Source organism: Anolis carolinensis, unplaced genomic scaffold (assembly GCF_035594765.1).
Source record: "Anolis carolinensis isolate JA03-04 unplaced genomic scaffold, rAnoCar3.1.pri scaffold_15, whole genome shotgun sequence".
Taxonomy (NCBI): Eukaryota; Metazoa; Chordata; class Lepidosauria; order Squamata; family Dactyloidae; genus Anolis; species Anolis carolinensis.
In genome coordinates, this window is record NW_026943826.1 from 4,518,070 (window position 1) to 4,543,651 (window position 25,582).

A 25,582-nucleotide genomic window follows, 5' to 3' on the forward strand; every position below is an offset into this window, starting at 1 on the left:
AGCAAAGTGTGCATATTAACTGATTAAACAAGCACAGAGGCAGAGGAGGAGCAGGGAAGCGTAGCAAAGTGTGCATATTAACTGATTAAACAAGCACAGAGGCAGAGGAAGAGCAGAGAAGCACAGCAAAGTGTGCATATTAACTGATTAAACAAGCACAGAGACAGAGGAGGAGCAGAGAAGCACAGCAAAGTGTGCATATTAACTGATTAAACAAGCACAGAGGCAGAGGAAGAGCAGGGAAGCGCAGCAAAGTGTGCATGTTAACTGATTAAACAAACACAGAGGCAGGGGAAGAGCAGGGAAGCGCAGCAAAGTGTGCAGGTTAACTGATTAAACAAGCACAGAGGCAGAGGAAGAGCAGGGAAGCGCAGCAAAGTGTGCAGGTTAACTGATTAAACAAGCACAGAGGCAGAGGAAGAGCAGGGAAGCGCAGCAAAGTGTGCAGGTTAACTGATTAAACAAGCACAGAGGCAGAGGAAGAGCAGGGAAGCGCAGCAAAGTGTGCAGGTTAACTGATTAAACAAGCACAGAGGCAGAGGAAGAGCAGGGAAGCGCAGCAAAGTGTGCAGGTTAACTGATTAAACAAGCACAGAGGCAGAGGAAGAGCAGGGAAGCGCAGCAAAGTGTGCATATTAACTGATTAAACAAGCACAGAGGCAGAGGAAGAGCAGGGAAGCGCAGCAAAGTGTGCATGTTAACTGATTAAACAAGCACAGAGGCAGAGGAAGAGCAGGGAAGCGCAGCAAAGTGTGCATGTTAACTGATTAAACAAGCACAGAGGCAGAGGAAGAGCAGGGAAGCGCAGCAAAGTGTGCATGTTAACTGATTAAACAAGCACAGAGGCAGAGGAAGAGCAGGGAAGCGCAGCAAAGTGTGCATGTTAACTGATTAAACAAGCACAGAGGCAGAGGAAGAGCAGGGAAGCGCAGCAAAGTGTGCATGTTAACTGATTAAACAAGCACAGAGGCAGGGGAGGAGCAGAGAAGCGCAGCAAAGTGTGCATGTTAAATGATTAAACAAGCACAGATGCAGGGGAAGAGCAGAGAAGCGCAGCAAAGTGTGCATGTTAGCTGATTAAACAAGCACAGAGGCAGGGGAAGAGCAGAGAAGCGCAGCAAAGTGTGCATGTTAACTGATTAAACAAGCACAGAGGCAGGGGAAGAGCAGGGAAGCGCAGCAAAGTGTGCATGTTAACTGATTAAACAAGCACAGAGGCAGGGGAAGAGCAGGGAAGCGCAGCAAAGTGTGCATGTTAACTGATTAAACAAGCACAGAGGCAGAGGAAGAGCAGGGAAGCGCAGCAAAGTGTGCATATTAACTGATTAAACAAGCACAGAGGCAGAGGAAGAGCAGGGAAGCGCAGCAAAGTGTGCATATTAACTGATTAAACAAGCACAGAGGCAGAGGAAGAGCAGGGAAGCGCAGCAAAGTGTGCATGTTAACTGATTAAACAAGCACAGAGGCAGGGGAAGAGCAGGGAAGCGCAGCAAAGTGTGCATGTTAACTGATTAAACAAGCACAGAGGCAGGGGAAGAGCAGGGAAGCGCAGCAAAGTGTGCATGTTAACTGATTAAACAAGCACAGAGGCAGGGGAAGAGCAGAGAAGCGCAGCAAAGTGTGCATGTTAACTGATTAAACAAGCACAGAGGCAGGGGAAGAGCAGGGAAGCGCAGCAAAGTGTGCATGTTAACTGATTAAACAAGCACAGAGGCAGGGGAAGAGCAGGGAAGCGCAGCAAAGTGTGCATGTTAACTGATTAAACAAGCACAGAGGCAGGGGAAGAGCAGGGAAGCGCAGCAAAGTGTGCATATTAACTGATTAAACAAGCACAGAGGCAGAGGAAGAGCAGGGAAGCGCAGCAAAGTGTGCATATTAACTGATTAAACAAGCACAGAGGCAGAGGAAGAGCAGGGAAGCGCAGCAAAGTGTGCATGTTAACTGATTAAACAAGCACAGAGGCAGGGGAAGAGCAGGGAAGCGCAGCAAAGTGTGCATATTAACTGATTAAACAAGCACAGAGGCAGAGGAAGAGCAGGGAAGCGCAGCAAAGTGTGCATATTAACTGATTAAACAAGCACAGAGGCAGAGGAAGAGCAGGGAAGCGCAGCAAAGTGTGCATGTTAACTGATTAAACAAGCACAGAGGCAGAGGAAGAGCAGGGAAGCGCAGCAAAGTGTGCATATTAACTGATTAAACAAGCACAGAGGCAGAGGAAGAGCAGGGAAGCGCAGCAAAGTGTGCATGTTAACTGATTAAACAAGCACAGAGGCAGGGGAAGAGCAGGGAAGCGCAGCAAAGTGTGCATGTTAACTGATTAAACAAGCACAGAGGCAGAGGAAGAGCAGGGAAGCGCAGCAAAGTGTGCATGTTAACTGATTAAACAAGCACAGAGGCAGGAGAAGAGCAGGGAAGCGCAGCAAAGTGTGCATATTAACTGATTAAACAAGCACAGAGGCAGAGGAAGAGCAGGGAAGCGCAGCAAAGTGTGCATGTTAACTGATTAAACAAGCACAGAGGCAGGGGAAGAGCAGAGAAGCGCAGCAAAGTGTGCATGTTAACTGATTAAACAAGCACAGAGGCAGGGGAAGAGCAGAGAAGCGCAGCAAAGTGTGCATGTTAACTGATTAAACAAGCACAGAGGCAGGGGAAGAGCAGGGAAGCGCAGCAAAGTGTGCATGTTAACTGATTAAACAAGCACAGAGGCAGGGGAAGAGCAGGGAAGCGCAGCAAAGTGTGCATGTTAACTGATTAAACAAGCACAGAGGCAGAGGAAGAGCAGGGAAGCGCAGCAAAGTGTGCATATTAACTGATTAAACAAGCACAGAGGCAGGGGAGGAGCAGAGAAGCGCAGCAAAGTGTGCATGTTAACTGATTAAACAAGCACAGAGGCAGAGGAAGAGCAGAGAAGCGCAGCAAAGTGTGCATGTTAACTGATTAAACAAGCACAGAGGCAGGGGAAGAGCAGGGAAGCGCAGCAAAGTGTGCATGTTAACTGATTAAACAAGCACAGAGGCAGGGGAAGAGCAGAGAAGCGCAGCAAAGTGTGCATGTTAACTGATTAAACAAGCACAGAGGCAGAGGAAGAGCAGGGAAGCGCAGCAAAGTGTGCATGTTAACTGATTAAACAAGCACAGAGGCAGAGGAAGAGCAGAGAAGCGCAGCAAAGTGTGCATGTTCACTGATTAAACAAGCACAGAGGCAGGGGAAGAGCAGAGAAGCGCAGCAAAGTGTGCATGTTAAATGATTAAACAAGCACAGATGCAGGGGAAGAGCAGAGAAGCGCAGCAAAGTGTGCATGTTAGCTGATTAAACAAGCACAGAGGCAGAGGAGGAGCAGAGAAGCGCAGCAAAGTGTGCATGTTAACTGATTAAACAAGCACAGAGGCAGGGGAGGAGCAGAGAAGCGCAGCAAAGTGTGCATATTAACTGATTAAACAAGCACAGAGGCAGAGGAGGAGCAGGGAAGCGTAGCAAAGTGTGCATATTAACTGATTAAACAAGCACAGAGGCAGAGGAAGAGCAGAGAAGCACAGCAAAGTGTGCATATTAACTGATTAAACAAGCACAGAGGCAGAGGAAGAGCAGGGAAGCGCAGCAAAGTGTGCATATTAACTGATTAAACAAGCACAGAGGCAGGGGAAGGGCAGGGAAGCGCAGCAAAGTGTGCATATTAACTGATTAAACAAGCACAGAGGCAGAGGAAGAGCAGGGAAGCGCAGCAAAGTGTGCATGTTAACTGATTAAACAAGCACAGAGGCAGAGGAAGAGCAGGGAAGCGCAGCAAAGTGTGCATGTTAACTGATTAAACAAGCACAGAGGCAGGGGAAGAGCAGGGAAGCGCAGCAAAGTGTGCATGTTAACTGATTAAACAAGCACAGAGGCAGAGGAAGAGCAGGGAAGCGCAGCAAAGTGTGCATATTAACTGATTAAACAAGCACAGAGGCAGAGGAAGAGCAGGGAAGCGCAGCAAAGTGTGCATGTTAACTGATTAAACAAACACAGAGGCAGGGGAAGAGCAGGGAAGCGCCGCAAAGTGTGCATGTTAACTGATTAAACAAGCACAGAGGCAGAGGAAGAGCAGGGAAGCGCAGCAAAGTGTGCATATTAACTGATTAAACAAGCACAGAGGCAGAGGAAGAGCAGGGAAGCGCAGCAAAGTGTGCATATTAACTGATTAAACAAGCACAGAGGCAGGGGAAGAGCAGGGAAGCGCAGCAAAGTGTGCATGTTAACTGATTAAACAAGCACAGAGGCAGAGGAAGAGCAGGGAAGCGCAGCAAAGTGTGCATGTTAACTGATTAAACAAGCACAGAGGCAGGGGAAGAGCAGGGAAGCGCAGCAAAGTGTGCATGTTAACTGATTAAACAAGCACAGAGGCAGGGGAAGAGCAGGGAAGCGCAGCAAAGTGTGCATATTAACTGATTAAACAAGCACAGAGGCAGGGGAAGAGCAGGGAAGCGCAGCAAAGTGTGCATGTTATCTGATTAAACAAGCACAGAGGCAGGGGAAGAGCAGGGAAGCGCAGCAAAGTGTGCATGTTAACTGATTAAACAAGCACAGAGGCAGAGGAGGAGCAGGGAAGCGCAGCAAAGTGTGCATGTTAACTGATTAAACAAGCACAGAGGCAGAGGAAGAGCAGGGAAGTGCAGCAAAGTGTGCATATTAACTGATTAAACAAGCACAGAGGCAGAGGAAGAGCAGGGAAGCGCAGCAAAGTGTGCATATTAACTGATTAAACAAGCACAGAGGCAGAGGAAGAGCAGGGAAGCGCAGCAAAGTGTGCATATTAACTGATTAAACAAGCACAGAGGCAGAGGAAGAGCAGGGAAGCGCAGCAAAGTGTGCATGTTAACTGATTAAACAAGCACAGAGGCAGGGGAAGAGCAGGGAAGCGCAGCAAAGTGTGCATATTAACTGATTAAACAAGCACAGAGGCAGAGGAAGAGCAGGGAAGCGCAGCAAAGTGTGCATATTAACTGATTAAACAAGCACAGAGGCAGAGGAAGAGCAGGGAAGCGCAGCAAAGTGTGCATGTTAACTGATTAAACAAGCACAGAGGCAGAGGAAGAGCAGGGAAGCGCAGCAAAGTGTGCATGTTAACTGATTAAACAAGCACAGAGGCAGAGGAAGAGCAGGGAAGCGCAGCAAAGTGTGCATGTTAACTGATTAAACAAGCACAGAGGCAGGGGAAGAGCAGGGAAGCGCAGCAAAGTGTGCATGTTAACTGATTAAACAAGCACAGAGGCAGAGGAAGAGCAGGGAAGCGCAGCAAAGTGTGCATGTTAACTGATTAAACAAGCACAGAGGCAGGGGAAGAGCAGGGAAGCGCAGCAAAGTGTGCATATTAACTGATTAAACAAGCACAGAGGCAGAGGAAGAGCAGGGAAGCGCAGCAAAGTGTGCATGTTAACTGATTAAACAAGCACAGAGGCAGGGGAAGAGCAGAGAAGCGCAGCAAAGTGTGCATGTTAACTGATTAAACAAGCACAGAGGCAGGGGAAGAGCAGGGAAGCGCAGCAAAGTGTGCATGTTAACTGATTAAACAAGCACAGAGGCAGGGGAAGAGCAGGGAAGCGCAGCAAAGTGTGCATGTTAACTGATTAAACAAGCACAGAGGCAGAGGAAGAGCAGGGAAGCGCAGCAAAGTGTGCATATTAACTGATTAAACAAGCACAGAGGCAGAGGAAGAGCAGGGAAGCGCAGCAAAGTGTGCATATTAACTGATTAAACAAGCACAGAGGCAGAGGAAGAGCAGGGAAGCGCAGCAAAGTGTGCATGTTAACTGATTAAACAAGCACAGAGGCAGGGGAAGAGCAGGGAAGCGCAGCAAAGTGTGCATGTTAACTGATTAAACAAGCACAGAGGCAGGGGAAGAGCAGGGAAGCGCAGCAAAGTGTGCATGTTAACTGATTAAACAAGCACAGAGGCAGGGGAAGAGCAGAGAAGCGCAGCAAAGTGTGCATGTTAACTGATTAAACAAGCACAGAGGCAGGGGAAGAGCAGGGAAGCGCAGCAAAGTGTGCATGTTAACTGATTAAACAAGCACAGAGGCAGGGGAAGAGCAGGGAAGCGCAGCAAAGTGTGCATGTTAACTGATTAAACAAGCACAGAGGCAGGGGAAGAGCAGGGAAGCGCAGCAAAGTGTGCATATTAACTGATTAAACAAGCACAGAGGCAGAGGAAGAGCAGGGAAGCGCAGCAAAGTGTGCATATTAACTGATTAAACAAGCACAGAGGCAGAGGAAGAGCAGGGAAGCGCAGCAAAGTGTGCATGTTAACTGATTAAACAAGCACAGAGGCAGGGGAAGAGCAGGGAAGCGCAGCAAAGTGTGCATATTAACTGATTAAACAAGCACAGAGGCAGAGGAAGAGCAGGGAAGCGCAGCAAAGTGTGCATATTAACTGATTAAACAAGCACAGAGGCAGAGGAAGAGCAGGGAAGCGCAGCAAAGTGTGCATGTTAACTGATTAAACAAGCACAGAGGCAGAGGAAGAGCAGGGAAGCGCAGCAAAGTGTGCATATTAACTGATTAAACAAGCACAGAGGCAGAGGAAGAGCAGGGAAGCGCAGCAAAGTGTGCATGTTAACTGATTAAACAAGCACAGAGGCAGGGGAAGAGCAGGGAAGCGCAGCAAAGTGTGCATGTTAACTGATTAAACAAGCACAGAGGCAGAGGAAGAGCAGGGAAGCGCAGCAAAGTGTGCATGTTAACTGATTAAACAAGCACAGAGGCAGGAGAAGAGCAGGGAAGCGCAGCAAAGTGTGCATATTAACTGATTAAACAAGCACAGAGGCAGAGGAAGAGCAGGGAAGCGCAGCAAAGTGTGCATGTTAACTGATTAAACAAGCACAGAGGCAGGGGAAGAGCAGAGAAGCGCAGCAAAGTGTGCATGTTAACTGATTAAACAAGCACAGAGGCAGGGGAAGAGCAGAGAAGCGCAGCAAAGTGTGCATGTTAACTGATTAAACAAGCACAGAGGCAGGGGAAGAGCAGGGAAGCGCAGCAAAGTGTGCATGTTAACTGATTAAACAAGCACAGAGGCAGGGGAAGAGCAGGGAAGCGCAGCAAAGTGTGCATGTTAACTGATTAAACAAGCACAGAGGCAGAGGAAGAGCAGGGAAGCGCAGCAAAGTGTGCATATTAACTGATTAAACAAGCACAGAGGCAGGGGAGGAGCAGAGAAGCGCAGCAAAGTGTGCATGTTAACTGATTAAACAAGCACAGAGGCAGAGGAAGAGCAGAGAAGCGCAGCAAAGTGTGCATGTTAACTGATTAAACAAGCACAGAGGCAGGGGAAGAGCAGGGAAGCGCAGCAAAGTGTGCATGTTAACTGATTAAACAAGCACAGAGGCAGGGGAAGAGCAGAGAAGCGCAGCAAAGTGTGCATGTTAACTGATTAAACAAGCACAGAGGCAGAGGAAGAGCAGGGAAGCGCAGCAAAGTGTGCATGTTAACTGATTAAACAAGCACAGAGGCAGAGGAAGAGCAGAGAAGCGCAGCAAAGTGTGCATGTTCACTGATTAAACAAGCACAGAGGCAGGGGAAGAGCAGAGAAGCGCAGCAAAGTGTGCATGTTAAATGATTAAACAAGCACAGATGCAGGGGAAGAGCAGAGAAGCGCAGCAAAGTGTGCATGTTAGCTGATTAAACAAGCACAGAGGCAGAGGAGGAGCAGAGAAGCGCAGCAAAGTGTGCATGTTAACTGATTAAACAAGCACAGAGGCAGGGGAGGAGCAGAGAAGCGCAGCAAAGTGTGCATATTAACTGATTAAACAAGCACAGAGGCAGAGGAGGAGCAGGGAAGCGTAGCAAAGTGTGCATATTAACTGATTAAACAAGCACAGAGGCAGAGGAAGAGCAGAGAAGCACAGCAAAGTGTGCATATTAACTGATTAAACAAGCACAGAGGCAGAGGAAGAGCAGGGAAGCGCAGCAAAGTGTGCATATTAACTGATTAAACAAGCACAGAGGCAGGGGAAGGGCAGGGAAGCGCAGCAAAGTGTGCATATTAACTGATTAAACAAGCACAGAGGCAGAGGAAGAGCAGGGAAGCGCAGCAAAGTGTGCATGTTAACTGATTAAACAAGCACAGAGGCAGAGGAAGAGCAGGGAAGCGCAGCAAAGTGTGCATGTTAACTGATTAAACAAGCACAGAGGCAGGGGAAGAGCAGGGAAGCGCAGCAAAGTGTGCATATTAACTGATTAAACAAGCACAGAGGCAGAGGAAGAGCAGGGAAGCGCAGCAAAGTGTGCATGTTAACTGATTAAACAAGCACAGAGGCAGAGGAAGAGCAGGGAAGCGCAGCAAAGTGTGCATGTTAACTGATTAAACAAGCACAGAGGCAGAGGAAGAGCAGGGAAGCGCAGCAAAGTGTGCATGTTAACTGATTAAACAAGCACAGAGGCAGGGGAAGAGCAGGGAAGCGCAGCAAAGTGTGCATGTTAACTGATTAAACAAGCACAGAGGCAGAGGAAGAGCAGGGAAGCGCAGCAAAGTGTGCATGTTAACTGATTAAACAAGCACAGAGGCAGAGGAAGAGCAGGGAAGCGCAGCAAAGTGTGCATGTTAACTGATTAAACAAGCACAGAGGCAGGGGAAGAGCAGGGAAGCGCAGCAAAGTGTGCATGTTAACTGATTAAACAAGCACAGAGGCAGAGGAAGAGCAGGGAAGCGCAGCAAAGTGTGCATGTTAACTGATTAAACAAGCACAGAGGCAGAGGAAGAGCAGGGAAGCGCAGCAAAGTGTGCATGTTAACTGATTAAACAAGCACAGAGGCAGGGGAAGAGCAGGGAAGCGCAGCAAAGTGTGCATGTTAACTGATTAAACAAGCACAGAGGCAGAGGAAGAGCAGGGAAGCGCAGCAAAGTGTGCATGTTAACTGATTAAACAAGCACAGAGGCAGAGGAAGAGCAGGGAAGCACAGCAAAGTGTGCATATTAACTGATTAAACAAGCACAGAGGCAGGGGAAGAGCAGGGAAGCGCAGCAAAGTGTGCATGTTAACTGATTAAACAAGCACAGAGGCAGGGGTAGAGCAGGGAAGCGCAGCAAAGTGTGCATATTAACTGATTAAACAAGCACAGAGGCAGGGGAAGAGCAGGGAAGCGCAGCAAAGTGTGCATATTAACTGATTAAACAAGCACAGAGGCAGGGGAAGAGCAGGGAAGCCCAGCAAAGTGTGCATGTTAACTGATTAAACAAGCACAGAGGCAGGGGAAGAGCAGAGAAGCGCAGCAAAGTGTGCATGTTAACTGATTAAACAAGCACAGAGGCAGAGGAAGAGCAGAGAAGCGCAGCAAAGTGTGCATGTTAACTGATTAAACAAGCACAGAGGCAGAGGAAGAGCAGAGAAGCGCAGCAAAGTGTGCATATTAACTGATTAAACAAGCACAGAGGCAGAGGAAGAGCAGGGAAGCGCAGCAAAGTGTGCATGTTAACTGATTAAACAAGCACAGAGGCAGAGGAAGAGCAGAGAAGCGCAGCAAAGTGTGCATGTTAACTGATTAAACAAGCACAGAGGCAGAGGAAGAGCAGGGAAGCGCAGCAAAGTGTGCATGTTAACTGATTAAACAAGCACAGAGGCAGAGGAAGAGCAGAGAAGCGCAGCAAAGTGTGCATGTTAACTGATTAAACAAGCACAGAGGCAGGGGAAGAGCAGGGAAGCGCAGCAAAGTGTGCATGTTAACTGATTAAACAAGCACAGAGGCAGGGGAGGAGCAGAGAAGCGCAGCAAAGTGTGCATGTTAACTGATTAAACAAGCACAGAGGCAGGGGAAGAGCAGAGAAGTGCAGCAAAGTGTGCATGTTAACTGATTAAACAAGCACAGAGGCAGGGGAAGAGCAGGGAAGCGCAGCAAAGTGTGCATGTTAACTGATTAAACAAGCACAGAGGCAGGGGAAGAGCAGAGAAGCGCAGCAAAGTGTGCATGTTAACTGATTAAACAAGCACAGAGGCAGAGGAAGAGCAGGGAAGCGCAGCAAAGTGTGCATGTTAACTGATAAAACAAGCACAGAGGCAGAGGAAGAGCAGAGAAGCGCAGCAAAGTGTGCATGTTAACTGATTAAACAAGCACAGAGGCAGGGGAGGAGCAGAGAAGCGCAGCAAAGTGTGCATGTTAAATGATTAAACAAGCACAGATGCAGGGGAAGAGCAGAGAAGCGCAGCAAAGTGTGCATGTTAGCTGATTAAACAAGCACAGAGGCAGAGGAGGAGCAGAGAAGCGCAGCAAAGTGTGCATGTTAACTGATTAAACAAGCACAGAGGCAGGGGAGGAGCAGAGAAGCGCAGCAAAGTGTGCATATTAACTGATTAAACAAGCACAGAGGCAGAGGAGGAGCAGGGAAGCGTAGCAAAGTGTGCATATTAACTGATTAAACAAGCACAGAGGCAGAGGAAGAGCAGAGAAGCACAGCAAAGTGTGCATATTAACTGATTAAACAAGCACAGAGACAGAGGAGGAGCAGAGAAGCACAGCAAAGTGTGCATATTAACTGATTAAACAAGCACAGAGGCAGAGGAGGAGCAGGGAAGCGCAGCAAAGTGTGCATGTTAACTGATTAAACAAGCACAGAGGCAGGGGAAGAGCAGGGAAGCGCAGCAAAGTGTGCATGTTAACTGATTAAACAAGCACAGAGGCAGAGGAAGAGCAGGGAAGCGCAGCAAAGTGTGCATGTTAACTGATTAAACAAGCACAGAGGCAGGGGAAGAGCAGGGAAGCGCAGCAAAGTGTGCATGTTAACTGATTAAACAAGCACAGAGGCAGGGGAAGAGCAGAGAAGCGCAGCAAAGTGTGCATGTTAACTGATTAAACAAGCACAGAGGCAGAGGAAGACCAGGGAAGCGCAGCAAAGTGTGCATGTTAACTGATTAAACAAGCACAGAGGCAGAGGAAGAGCAGGGAAGCGCAGCAAAGTGTGCATGTTAACTGATTAAACAAGCACAGAGGCAGGGGAAGAGCAGGGAAGCGCAGCAAAGTGTGCATGTTAACTGATTAAACAAGCACAGAGGCAGAGGAAGAGCAGGGAAGCGCAGCAAAGTGTGCATGTTAACTGATTAAACAAGCACAGAGGCAGGGGAAGAGCAGGGAAGCGCAGCAAAGTGTGCATGTTAACTGATTAAACAAGCACAGAGGCAGGGGAAGAGCAGAGAAGCGCAGCAAAGTGTGCATGTTAACTGATTAAACAAGCACAGAGGCAGAGGAAGACCAGGGAAGCGCAGCAAAGTGTGCATGTTAACTGATTAAACAAGCACAGAGGCAGAGGAAGAGCAGGGAAGCGCAGCAAAGTGTGCATGTTAACTGATTAAACAAGCACAGAGGCAGGGGAAGAGCAGGGAAGCGCAGCAAAGTGTGCATGTTAACTGATTAAACAAGCACAGAGGCAGGGGAAGAGCAGAGAAGCGCAGCAAAGTGTGCATGTTAGCTGATTAAACAAGCACAGAGGCAGAGGAGGAGCAGAGAAGCGCAGCAAAGTGTGCATGTTAACTGATTAAACAAGCACAGAGGCAGGGGAGGAGCAGAGAAGCGCAGCAAAGTGTGCATATTAACTGATTAAACAAGCACAGAGGCAGAGGAGGAGCAGGGAAGCGTAGCAAAGTGTGCATGTTAACTGATTAAACAAGCACAGAGGCAGAGGAAGAGCAGAGAAGCACAGCAAAGTGTGCATATTAACTGATTAAACAAGCACAGAGGCAGAGGAAGAGCAGGGAAGCGCAGCAAAGTGTGCATATTAACTGATTAAACAAGCACAGAGGCAGGGGAAGGGCAGGGAAGCGCAGCAAAGTGTGCATATTAACTGATTAAACAAGCACAGAGGCAGAGGAAGAGCAGGGAAGCGCAGCAAAGTGTGCATGTTAACTGATTAAACAAGCACAGAGGCAGAGGAAGAGCAGGGAAGCGCAGCAAAGTGTGCATGTTAACTGATTAAACAAGCACAGAGGCAGGGGAAGAGCAGGGAAGCGCAGCAAAGTGTGCATATTAACTGATTAAACAAGCACAGAGGCAGAGGAAGAGCAGGGAAGCGCAGCAAAGTGTGCATGTTAACTGATTAAACAAGCACAGAGGCAGAGGAAGAGCAGGGAAGCGCAGCAAAGTGTGCATGTTAACTGATTAAACAAGCACAGAGGCAGAGGAAGAGCAGGGAAGCGCAGCAAAGTGTGCATGTTAACTGATTAAACAAGCACAGAGGCAGGGGAAGAGCAGGGAAGCGCAGCAAAGTGTGCATGTTAACTGATTAAACAAGCACAGAGGCAGAGGAAGAGCAGGGAAGCGCAGCAAAGTGTGCATGTTAACTGATTAAACAAGCACAGAGGCAGAGGAAGAGCAGGGAAGCGCAGCAAAGTGTGCATGTTAACTGATTAAACAAGCACAGAGGCAGGGGAAGAGCAGGGAAGCGCAGCAAAGTGTGCATGTTAACTGATTAAACAAGCACAGAGGCAGAGGAAGAGCAGGGAAGCGCAGCAAAGTGTGCATGTTAACTGATTAAACAAGCACAGAGGCAGAGGAAGAGCAGGGAAGCGCAGCAAAGTGTGCATGTTAACTGATTAAACAAGCACAGAGGCAGGGGAAGAGCAGGGAAGCGCAGCAAAGTGTGCATGTTAACTGATTAAACAAGCACAGAGGCAGAGGAAGAGCAGGGAAGCGCAGCAAAGTGTGCATGTTAACTGATTAAACAAGCACAGAGGCAGAGGAAGAGCAGGGAAGCACAGCAAAGTGTGCATATTAACTGATTAAACAAGCACAGAGGCAGGGGAAGAGCAGGGAAGCGCAGCAAAGTGTGCATGTTAACTGATTAAACAAGCACAGAGGCAGGGGTAGAGCAGGGAAGCGCAGCAAAGTGTGCATATTAACTGATTAAACAAGCACAGAGGCAGGGGAAGAGCAGGGAAGCGCAGCAAAGTGTGCATATTAACTGATTAAACAAGCACAGAGGCAGGGGAAGAGCAGGGAAGCCCAGCAAAGTGTGCATGTTAACTGATTAAACAAGCACAGAGGCAGGGGAAGAGCAGAGAAGCGCAGCAAAGTGTGCATGTTAACTGATTAAACAAGCACAGAGGCAGAGGAAGAGCAGAGAAGCGCAGCAAAGTGTGCATGTTAACTGATTAAACAAGCACAGAGGCAGAGGAAGAGCAGAGAAGCGCAGCAAAGTGTGCATATTAACTGATTAAACAAGCACAGAGGCAGAGGAAGAGCAGGGAAGCGCAGCAAAGTGTGCATGTTAACTGATTAAACAAGCACAGAGGCAGAGGAAGAGCAGAGAAGCGCAGCAAAGTGTGCATGTTAACTGATTAAACAAGCACAGAGGCAGAGGAAGAGCAGGGAAGCGCAGCAAAGTGTGCATGTTAACTGATTAAACAAGCACAGAGGCAGAGGAAGAGCAGAGAAGCGCAGCAAAGTGTGCATGTTAACTGATTAAACAAGCACAGAGGCAGGGGAAGAGCAGGGAAGCGCAGCAAAGTGTGCATGTTAACTGATTAAACAAGCACAGAGGCAGGGGAGGAGCAGAGAAGCGCAGCAAAGTGTGCATGTTAACTGATTAAACAAGCACAGAGGCAGGGGAAGAGCAGAGAAGTGCAGCAAAGTGTGCATGTTAACTGATTAAACAAGCACAGAGGCAGGGGAAGGGCAGGGAAGCGCAGCAAAGTGTGCATGTTAACTGATTAAACAAGCACAGAGGCAGGGGAAGAGCAGAGAAGCGCAGCAAAGTGTGCATGTTAACTGATTAAACAAGCACAGAGGCAGAGGAAGAGCAGGGAAGCGCAGCAAAGTGTGCATGTTAACTGATTAAACAAGCACAGAGGCAGAGGAAGAGCAGAGAAGCGCAGCAAAGTGTGCATGTTAACTGATTAAACAAGCACAGAGGCAGGGGAGGAGCAGAGAAGCGCAGCAAAGTGTGCATGTTAAATGATTAAACAAGCACAGATGCAGGGGAAGAGCAGAGAAGCGCAGCAAAGTGTGCATGTTAGCTGATTAAACAAGCACAGAGGCAGAGGAGGAGCAGAGAAGCGCAGCAAAGTGTGCATGTTAACTGATTAAACAAGCACAGAGGCAGGGGAAGAGCAGGGAAGCGCAGCAAAGTGTGCATGTTAACTGATTAAACAAGCACAGAGGCAGGGGAAGAGCAGGGAAGCGCAGCAAAGTGTGCATGTTAACTGATTAAACAAGCACAGAGGCAGGGGAAGAGCAGAGAAGCGCAGCAAAGTGTGCATGTTAACTGATTAAACAAGCACAGAGGCAGGGGAAGAGCAGGGAAGCGCAGCAAAGTGTGTATGTTAACTGATTAAACAAGCACAGAGGCAGGGGAAGAGCAGGGAAGCGCAGCAAAGTGTGCATGTTAACTGATTAAACAAGCACAGAGGCAGAGGAAGAGCAGGGAAGCGCAGCAAAGTGTGCATATTAACTGATTAAACAAGCACAGAGTCAGAGGAAGAGCAGGGAAGCGCAGCAAAGTGTGCATGTTAACTGATTAAACAAGCACAGAGGCAGAGGAAGAGCAGGGAAGCGCAGCAAAGTGTGCATGTTAACTGATTAAACAAGCACAGAGGCAGGGGAAGAGCAGGGAAGCGCAGCAAAGTGTGCATATTAACTGATTAAACAAGCACAGAGGCAGAGGAAGAGCAGGGAAGCGCAGCAAAGTGTGCATATTAACTGATTAAACAAGCACAGAGGCAGAGGAAGAGCAGGGAAGCGCAGCAAAGTGTGCATATTAACTGATTAAACAAGCACAGAGGCAGAGGAAGAGCAGGGAAGCGCAGCAAAGTGTGCATGTTAACTGATTAAACAAGCACAGAGGCAGGGGAAGAGCAGGGAAGCGCAGCAAAGTGTGCATATTTACTGATTAAACAAGCACAGAGGCAGAGGAAGAGCAGGGAAGCGCAGCAAAGTGTGCATATTAACTGATTAAACAAGCACAGAGGCAGAGGAAGAGCAGGGAAGCGCAGCAAAGTGTGCATGTTAACTGATTAAACAAGCACAGAGGCAGAGGAAGAGCAGGGAAGCGCAGCAAAGTGTGCATATTAACTGATTAAACAAGCACAGAGGCAGAGGAAGAGCAGGGAAGCGCAGCAAAGTGTGCATGTTAACTGATTAAACAAGCACAGAGGCAGGGGAAGAGCAGGGAAGCGCAGCAAAGTGTGCATGTTAACTGATTAAACAAGCACAGAGGCAGAGGAAGAGCAGGGAAGCGCAGCAAAGTGTGCATGTTAACTGATTAAACAAGCACAGAGGCAGGGGAAGAGCAGGGAAGCGCAGCAAAGTGTGCATATTAACTGATTAAACAAGCACAGAGGCAGAGGAAGAGCAGGGAAGCGCAGCAAAGTGTGCATGTTAACTGATTAAACAAGCACAGAGGCAGGGGAAGAGCAGAGAAGCGCAGCAAAGTGTGCATGTTAACTGATTAAACAAGCACAGAGGCAGGGGAAGAGCAGAGAAGCGCAGCAAAGTGTGCATGTTAACTGATTAAACAAGCACAGAGGCAGGGGAAGAGCAGGGAAGCGCAGCAAAGTGTGCATGTTAACTGATTAAACAAGCACAGAGGCAGGGGAAGAGCAGGGAAGCGCAGCAAAGTGTGCATGTTAACTGATTAAACAAGCACAGAGGCAGAGGAAGAGCAGGGAAGCGCAGCAAAGTGTGCATATTAACTGATTAAACAAGCACAGAGGCAGAGGAAGAGCAGGGAAGCGCAGCAAAGTGTGCATGTTAACTGATTAAACAAGCACAGAGGCAGAGGAAGAGCAGGGAAGCGCAGCAAAGTGTGCATGTTTACTGATTAAACAAGCACAGAGGCAGAGGAAGAGCAGGGAAGCGCAGCAAAGTGTGCATGTTAACTGATTAAACAAGCACAGAGGCAGAGGAAGAGCAGGGAAGCGCAGCAAAGTGTGCATGTTAACTGATTAAACAAGCACAGAGGCAGGGGAAGAGCAGGGAAGCGCAGCAAAGTGTGCATGTTAACTGATTAAACAAGCACAGAGGCAGAGGAAGAGCAGGGAAGCGCAGCAAAGTGTGCATGTTAACTGATTAAACAAGCACAGAGGCAGGGGAAGAGCAGGGAAGCGCAGCAAAGTGTGCATGTTAACTGATTAAACAAGCACAGAGGCAGGGGAAGAGCAGGGAAGCGCAGCAAAGTGTGCATGTTAACTGATTAAACAAGCACAGAGGCAGGGGAAGAGCAGGGAAGCGCAGCAAAGTGTGCATGTTAACTGATTAAACAAGCACAGAGGCAGGGGAAGAGCAGGGAAGCGCAGCAAAGTGTGCATGTTAACTGATTAAACAAGCACAGAGGCAGAGGAAGAGCAGGGAAGCGCAGCAAAGTGTGCATGTTAACTGATTAAACAAGCACAGAGGCAGAGGAAGAGCAGGGAAGCGCAGCAAAGTGTGCATGTTAACTGATTAAACAAGCACAGAGGCAGAGGAAGAGCAGGGAAGCGCAGCAAAGTGTGCATGTTAACTGATTAAACAAGCACAGAGGCAGGGGAAGAGCAGGGAAGCGCAGCAAAGTGTGCATATTAACTGATTAAACAAGCACAGAGGCAGAGGAAGAGCAGGGAAGCGCAGCAAAGTGTGCATGTTAACTGATTAAACAAGCACAGAGGCAGGGGAATAGAGGTACATGGCACAGACGCCTGGTGCCATTTGTGGTACGATGGTCCATGGGTGATGGGATTTGTAGTACTTTCAATTGCTACGACTCCCAGAAGCCACTGCGATGCCCACTAGTGACAGAACTGGACCAAACTTGGCCCACAGAACCCCCATGAACCCCTTTCCGCCCTGGGGCAAATTGGGGGAGGGTGGACCAAATAGCTTCACTCACTTCTTGCTCTGGGAGTTGCAGTTCACCTTTATACAGACAGCACTGAACCCAGCCGACTTCAGATCTGGACCAAACTTGCTACACAGCCCCATCATGCCCAACTGTGCATACAGGCAGTGTTTTGAGGTGACTGACCTTTGTCTCTAGGAGCTGTAGTTCACCCTTATACAGACAGCATGAACCCAGTCGATGACAGATCTGGACCAAACTTGCCACAGAGGAGCCCCATGACTAACTAAACATATTGCAGGGGTTAAGGGAATGGACCTTGATTTTGGGACTTATAGTTCACCTGCATCCAGAATGTACTGAACCCTGCTGACATCAGATGTGGACCACATTTGAGAAACAGATCCAACATGGCCAATTGTGCATACAGGCCTGCTTTGGGGGTGATTGTCCTGGGAATCTAGAAGTTGTAGTTCACCCTCATCCAGACAGCACCGGACCCAGCCAACGACGGATCTGGACCAAACTTAAGTGATATTTCATAACATCCCAAAACAAACAGCGTCTTCTTCTAATAACCCGGCCACCGCCGGGTCCCCAAGCTAGTAAATAAATATTTGTGAACACTTTGTATAATGCAATACACATTTTGAGACTTTGCGTGGAAAGGGAAAACATACTCACCGAAGTGTCCTCAGCCCAGGTCTCTTCTACAGTGATCACAGACCAGATCAGGAGAAGAACAGCGAGGGAAGTGGCCGAGAACGGCATGGCGGCTTTGACGGCGAGGGTCTTCCCAATCCTTGGACCTTCTCCACTGGCGAGGGTCGCTTTGGCCATCTTTATATAGACCTCTCAGCAGGAAACTGGGAAACAACTCCCGTTCCAAGGTCCACCTTGTGAGGAACATCATGAATCTGCCCTTGACCAGGGCGGAACGTATTGGGTACGCCGTGCCTCGCCCCTGCTTAGTGGTCCTTGACTTTCCTTTCCAGGTCCTTCAACCCTGAAGAAGCTCAAGCACAAAGGCCCATTATAATTGTCCACGGGGCTGTAAAAATCTCAAGATCTTCCATTCCTGGCCAAGCAGAAGGGAATAGGTTGGCCAACGCAATGGAAATCTGGGTACCCATTAAGTCTCCTTTTCTGCTCCATTGCCATTCAAACATTTGATGGAAATAGATTGGCATCCTTCCTTGGTCAGGAAAGAATATATATATATCTAAGGAGGGCAGAAACCACTATTGACTTGAGGAACATCTTGCATTCGCAGTTGACCCAAGAGAACATCACTGTGGTGACCCACCATGAAGGTCTCCTCCGGCTTGGTTGCCATCATGTTGCTGATCTGGTCCATGACTGGCATTGACGGGACATGTGGAGCTATGGGTGAAGACCAAGGCGAGGAGGTAAGTGAGGAACGTAGACATCTCCCCCTTACAAAGATACTGGTATTCGTGAGGGATGCTAATCACAGGATCCAAATTTGTCCATAAGTTTGTGATGCTGGGCAAGTTTGCTCTAGATGCATCATCAATGGGGTTGAGTGTCCTCTCTGGATGTAGGGTGAACTACAACTCCCACCATGGTGAGTCAGTCCCCTCCAACTGCTCCAGTAGGTTGAGTTAGTCCTGGGGGTCCTGGGTGCCAAGTTTGGTCCAGGTCAGTCATCAGTGGAGGTCACAGTTTCTCTGGCTGTGGGTGAACTACAGTTCCCAGAAAGGAAGGTCCTTCCCCAACCCTAAGCCAAACCCCTCCAGTGATCAAATGTTGGCATATCAGGAATGTGTGCCAAGTTTGGTCCAGATCCATCAGTGTTTGGCTTCACAGTGCTCTCTGGATGTAGGTGAACTAAACTCCCCCAAATCAAGGTGAATTTTCCCCAAAGACCTCCAGTACTTTTTGTTGGTCATGGGGTCTCTGTTTGCAAAGTGTGGTCCAATTCCATCCTTGGTGGAGTTTAGACTGCTCATTGATTGCAGGTGAACTATACATCCCAGTCCCTACAACCCCTATAAATCATGGTGAATTCTCCCCAAAGCTCTCTCTCTTGTATGTACAGTTGCTGATCGATTCCTCTGTTTGCTGCGTGGCATAGAAAAGGAAAGGGTTAAGGGAGAGGCAGTGGGTGGGGTCATGCAAATTCCACACCAATGGAGAGTCAGAAACATTGGGATGCCTGTGGTGGAGGAAAAACAGAAAATCTAGGATGAAATTGTTCCAGTATGGGTGGTGAGCAGTGTGGTGTCTATGGAGGACATTGTCAGGGCTTTTGGACATTTTCACGGCGCTCGCCATAACCTGCAATGTCATTGGAGGGAGGGCCATTGGTGTCTCCTGTGTAGTGGGAGCTAGAGCTGTTCATGGAAGTAAGTGGACACCCCGGCCACATACACATACGTATTTTCACTGTTATCATGTGTATAGTTATAATATAATATAATATAATATAATATAATATAATATAATATAATATAATATAATATAATATAATATATACTAGCTGTGCCCGGCCACGCGTTGCTGTGGCGAAGTATGGTGGTATGGGAAAGAAAGTATTGAGGAATTGGTGGTAGTTAAGTTAAAGGGTAAAGGTTTTCCCCTGACATTAAGTCCATTATAAATGGGTTATATAGCTGTGTGGAAGGGCCTTGAGTCTACACTGCCATATAATCCAGTTAAAATCAGATAATCTGTATTTTATAGGTAGTGTGGAAGAGGCCTAAGTGAGGCCTAACTCTGCCTGTCCCCTGGGCTGAGTGGATTGCTGGGAGACCAAGTGGGCGGAGCTTAGCCTTCTAACTGGTAGCACTTGGATAAAAACAATTATTCCTCTCCCTCTAATTATTTTTCTTTTCTTTTTGTTGTATGAACGTAGAGGCATGGATGAGGGGTTGTGCTGCCAAGATTAGTGTTTCTGGGATGTGTAGTTTTGTTGTTTGTCCTGGGCCGAAATTTCATTACCCTTTTATATATATAGATACACACACACACACACACATGTAATGTGCATAATTCCCATGGAGTAAACAACAAAACCACTGGACCAAATCACACCAAATTTGGCCACAAAAGACATAGTCATCCAATCTATATCTTTCCATCAAAAAACCCCCTATGAATATATAATATGTGTATAGATGATATATAATATAACTAGCTGTGCCCGGCCACGCGTTGCTGTGGCAAAGTCTGGTGGAATGGGAAATAAAGTATTGAGGAATTGGTGGTAGTTAAGGTAAAGGGTAAAAGGTTTTACCCCGACATTAAGCCCCCTTCTATGAGGCCCCTTCTACACAGCTGTATAAAATGCACACTGAAGTGGATTATACGGCAGTGTGGAGTCAAGATAATCCAGTTGAAAGCAGATAATATAAAATTATAAATGGGTTATATAGCTGTGTGGAACAGCTAAACCAGTTAAAATCAGATAATCTGTATTTTATAGGTAGTGTGGAAGAGGCCTAAGTGAGGCCTAACTCTTCCTGTCCCCTGGGGTGAGTTGGTTGCTAGGAGACCAAGTGGGCGGAGCTTAACCTTCTAACTGGCAGCAATTGGATAAAAAACAATCATTCCTCTCCCTCTAATTAGGACTTTATTTTTCTTTTCTTTTTGTTGTATCAACCCAGAGGCATGGATGAGGGGTTGTGCTGCCAAGTTTAGTGTTTCTGGGATGTGTAGTTTTGTTGTTTTGTCCTAGGCCAAAATTTCATTACTCTTTTATATATATAGATTTCTACAAGAAACTTTAGCTTCACAAAAGGCTCCCCAGAGCACACTCTGTGAACCGCTGCTCTAAACATTCCTAGTTGATGGCGCTCCTTCTGCTTTGACTAATAAACCCGTAGTTCTAAGGACACTTCACCCCGTACTCACTCCTTGTTGTTTGTTGTTTTGCTGTCCGTAGGAGCCCTGGAGAGTCAAGCGAGGCCTGTTCGACAAAATAGAACATTTCCTCAACCACCACAAGAAGATCATTGGAGATATCGCAGAGATCTTTTCCGACGACCACCCCATGTCCCACGACTAGACCTTGCAGGGAGATCTTGACCCGGTCGATGTCCCACCACGTGACCCACGATCTGACCCGACCCCCTTAGAAGGTCAACAAATCCAAGATCCATATCCAGCCTCCTCGAGAAGACCTCCAAAGAACGACTCTGAAGAAGCTTGCTCCATTGTCTCATAGATCCTGAAGTTCTTCGTAGCGTTTAGGTGGAATCCCATAATTTGATTCCATTTCAAGTCTCTGAAAAAATAGTTTGTACCTCTTGATCCTGTGTTGTTTGATGCTTCCCAGCTTTGTAAACACAACATGTTTCCTCCTCTAAAGTTTTCGTGTCTCTTCTTTATACTTAAGTCATAGAATCATATAGTTGGAAGATCCTTGTAGGAAGATCCAGTCCATCCCCATTGTGCCAAGAAGCAGGAAAATCATATTCAGAGTCACTAATAAAAATATGATAGTCCCAGTTGCCTTATAGTTCCTGACTCAATCTTGTTTGAAATCATAACCTTTTGGGAAATAGAAATCTCCATAACCTTTTGGAAAATGGCATTCACCACCCATCGAGAAAAGTTAAAAACTCGCGTGAGTCAACCTTCTCCTTAGTGGTAAAATATCCACTAGTATTTATTTATTTATTCCCAGCATTTATATCCCGCCCTTCTCACCCGGAGGGACTCAGGGCGGCTCACACAATGGGCAACATTCATGCAAGGAACTTAGGTTTCTCGGTTGTTAGACTGATATACCTAGATATCTCTTTGAATTGTTAGGGACAAAGATATGCCAATGCACAGAAAACATACAGCAGAGTTTCAGGAGTGATATTTCAGCCCAAAACACAAAGACATCTTGGTTTAAATCATGCTCTCAAGAGATAAAAATTAGCAGACTATATACTCAAGTATAAGCCTAGCTTTTCAGCCCGTTTTTTAGGACTGAAAAAGCCCCTCTCGGCTTATACTCGAGTATATATGGTACATTTACTATTTTTCTCTATTTTTATTGGTATTATTACATTTATTATTTTACTCTATTATTGTTAGTATTGCATTTATTTTACTCTATTTTTATTATTAATAATACATTTATTATTTCACTCTAATATTATTGTTAGTATTACATTTATTTATTTCTCTATTTTTATTGGTATTATTACATTTATTATTTTACTCTATTATTGTTAGTATTGCATTTATTTTACTCTATTTTATTATTAATAATACATTTATTATTTCACTCTATGATTATTGTTAGTATTACATTTATTATTTTTCTCTATTTTTATTGGTATTATTACATTTATTATTTTACTCTATTGTTATTGTTAGTATTACATTTATTTTACTCTATTTTTATTATTAATAATACATTTATTATTTCACTCTATTATTATTGTTAGTATTACATTTATTATTTTTCTCTATTTTTATTGGTATTATTACATTTATTATTTTACTCTATTATTATTGTTAGTATTACATTTATTTTACTCTATTTTTATTAATAATAATACATTTATTATTTCACTCTATTATTATTGTTAGTATTACATTTATTATTTTTCTCTATTTTATTGGTATTATTAATGTAGCAGCTCTTGAATATTTTATTTAAAGACCCTAATAATCCCTTACCTAGATGACCCTTACTCAAAAATCTTGTTTTTCCATGAAAGTGTTGACAGGACATGTTCTGCCTGACATTTGCTCTTTGCTCACAATATAAGGTCATATAAGGACAGGCAGAGTTAGGCCTCACTTAGGCCTCTTCCACACTACCTATAAGATACAGATTATCTTATTTTAACTGGATCATATGGCAATGTAGATTCAAGGCCCTTCCACACAGCTATATAACCCATTTATAATCTTATTTTATCTGCTTTGAACTGGATTATCTTGACTATTTCCCATACCATCATACTTCGCCACAGCAACGCGTGGCTGGGCACAGCTAGTTTAATATAATATAATTAATATAATGGATGTTATGGAAGGATGTATTCAGGACCAACCCCTTAGTCAACGCTTTGATGAGTTCTCCAAAACATTAGTATTGGAGCCAGCACAGGTTTAATTTCATATATATATTATTATTTAAAAGAACGTATGTATATATAAATACAGACACACATATATACACATATATATACTACAATACAATCATGTAATAATAATACAATACAATAATATAATATAACTAGCTTTGCCCGGCCACGTGTTGCTGTGGCGAAGTCTGGTGGTATGGGAAATAAAGTATTGAGGAATTGGTGGTAGTTAAGGTAAAGGGTAAAGGTTTTCCCCTGACATTAAGTTCATTATAAATGGGTTATATAGCTGTGTGGAAGGGGCTTGAGTCTACACTGCCATATAATCCAGTTCAAATCAGATAATCTGTATTTTATAGGCAGTGTGGAAGAGGCCTAAGTGAGGCCTAACTCTGCCTGTCCCCTGGGCTGAGTGGGTTGCTAGGAGACCAAGTATGCGGAACTTAGCCTTCTAACTGGCAGCAATTGGATAAAAACAATTATTCCTCTCCCTCTAATTAGGACTTTATTTTTCTTTTCTTTTTGTTGTATGAACGTAGAGGCATGGATGAGGTGTTGTGCTGCCAAGTTTAGTGTTTCTGGGATGTGTAATTTTGTTGTTTTGTCCTAGGCCGAAATTTCATTACCCTTTTATATATATATAGATATAATATAATATAATATAATAGATGCTCTGGAAGAAGCCTTGCAGGACGAACCTTCTTGGTGAGTTCTCCAAAATGTCAATATAGGAGGCAGCACAGGTTCAATTTCATATATATATTATTTAAAGGAATATATGTATGTATATATGTGTGCATGTGTGTGTGTGTGTGTATATATACATACATACATACACACACACACACACACACATATATATATATATACACATTAGACATGCCCAAAAAATCGTTTTGAATCGTATATCGGAATTATTTCAGATTGTTCTCACTTTTTGATACGCATTCCGAGACATTGTCTCACAATGCAATCAGCAATGTAATTCGAACCATTGTTGGCCCATTCTCTAATTGTCTCTTAATGTTTCGTTAATTCCCCCCCCCCAAAAAAATTTTTTAAAAAATATTTTTAAAAAAATGTTTCTGCAACCTACCTTGAATGGGAGCTTAGTGCAGCCTAACATGGCTGCCGCTCCCCGGCCAATCAGAAGCTTCCACGATGGACGCAAAGGTGGAGGCTAACGTCCTCTGCGTCCACATGGAAGATTGCCATACAAGGCCGATGTGTAGCAATTGCGCATGCGCGTCCACCATTTTAGAAACATTTAGAATCATTACGAATTTTCGGAAATATCCGAAATTTTTGGGTGAAAAAATCGGAAATGCTTTCTATATCGAAGCGCCAGGGCCCCCTACTTTAGAAACAAGAATTGAAACTTTTTTTCATCGATCGGACATGCCTAATACACATACATATACTACAACATAATCATATAATAATAATACAATATTATACAATGATATGATATGATATGATATAATATAATATAATATAATATAATATAATATAATATAATATAATATAATATAATATAATATAATATATAATAGATGCTCTGGAAGAAGCCTTGCAGGACGAACCTCCTTGGTGAGTTCTCCAAAATGTCAATATTGGAGGCTGCACAGCTTCCATTTCATATATATATATATATATATATATATATATATATATATATATATACACATATACACACACACACACACACACACACATATATATACATACGCACACACACAAGAGTTGAATTAAAAGTAATGCCTCCGTTACTTGGGTTTGGATAGGAATATTTTAATAAATCAAACGCAGAAATAATCCTTAGAACGTGCTCTTTAACTACCACTATTCACTTTATTCACTTTAACTACCACTATTCACTTTTCCACATCATCACCAGACCATTGGATACATTTCTGCCAACGATGAACAAGTTTTCTGAAGCCGTCACGGAAGAAGTTGACACTCTGTTTCTGCAACCGGTGTCTCACAGGACCCACTGTGCACAGATCTTCCAATAGCAAAGCAAAGCAATAATGTGAAATGCTGATTATGCTTGAAATTTCTCTCTGAGTGATGCGATGATCGTCCTGAATCAATCTGTTAACCTTTTGCTTGTGAAACTTGGTGGTTGCCGTCACAGGACGACCAATTCTTTGTCACGCAAGTCAGATGTTCCTTCCTCAACATCTTTAAACTTACTCGCCCAACGATGCACAGGACTCACATCAACACAATCCTCATAAACAGCTGGCATTCTCGGATGAATTTTCTTTGGGGTGACACCTTCTGCTGTCAAGAATTCAATGACTGCACCGACCGTCTGCGCATGGTTCCATACTTCACACTTTAATAACCCAACCGTTCAATGCTAAGGCTTCCCGCCAAATGGAACTAACTGTAGAGGAATGTCTACTGAACAAGCCAGTACTTGCCACACACCAGGACTGCCATCTGTTGAGGAGTTGAGAAGGTGGAGGCATTATGAGTCTTAACTTGCATTTTACCAGCAAATTTTAAGTGTGTGTGTATGTATGTGTGTATATGTATATGTGTGTGTGTGTGTGTGTGTGTGTGTGTGTGTGTGTATATATATATATAGTCTTGTAATTTATTTCTCTGTCTTAACCCCATTGTATCCTGCCTTGAGCCATAAAGAGAAGCACATGATACTATTATTATTATTAGCATTAGCATTAGCACTAGTAGTACAGTAGTAGTACCCATATATACTCGAGTATAAGCTGACCCGAATATAAGCCGAG

At 45.4% G+C, this 25,582-nt stretch overlaps 1 long non-coding RNA gene across 1 annotated transcript in view; it reads right to left on the reverse strand.

The window, feature by feature from the left end:
• Positions 1-17,613, reverse strand: part of LOC134294482 (uncharacterized) — a 41,852-nt gene extending 24,239 nt beyond the window's left edge. Inside the window, exon 1 of the long non-coding RNA XR_010001365.1 lies at positions 17,449-17,613. This is a non-coding gene — a long non-coding RNA (uncharacterized LOC134294482). The remainder of the gene's footprint in view (positions 1-17,448) is intronic.
• Between the last annotated feature and the right edge of the window lie 7,969 nt (positions 17,614-25,582).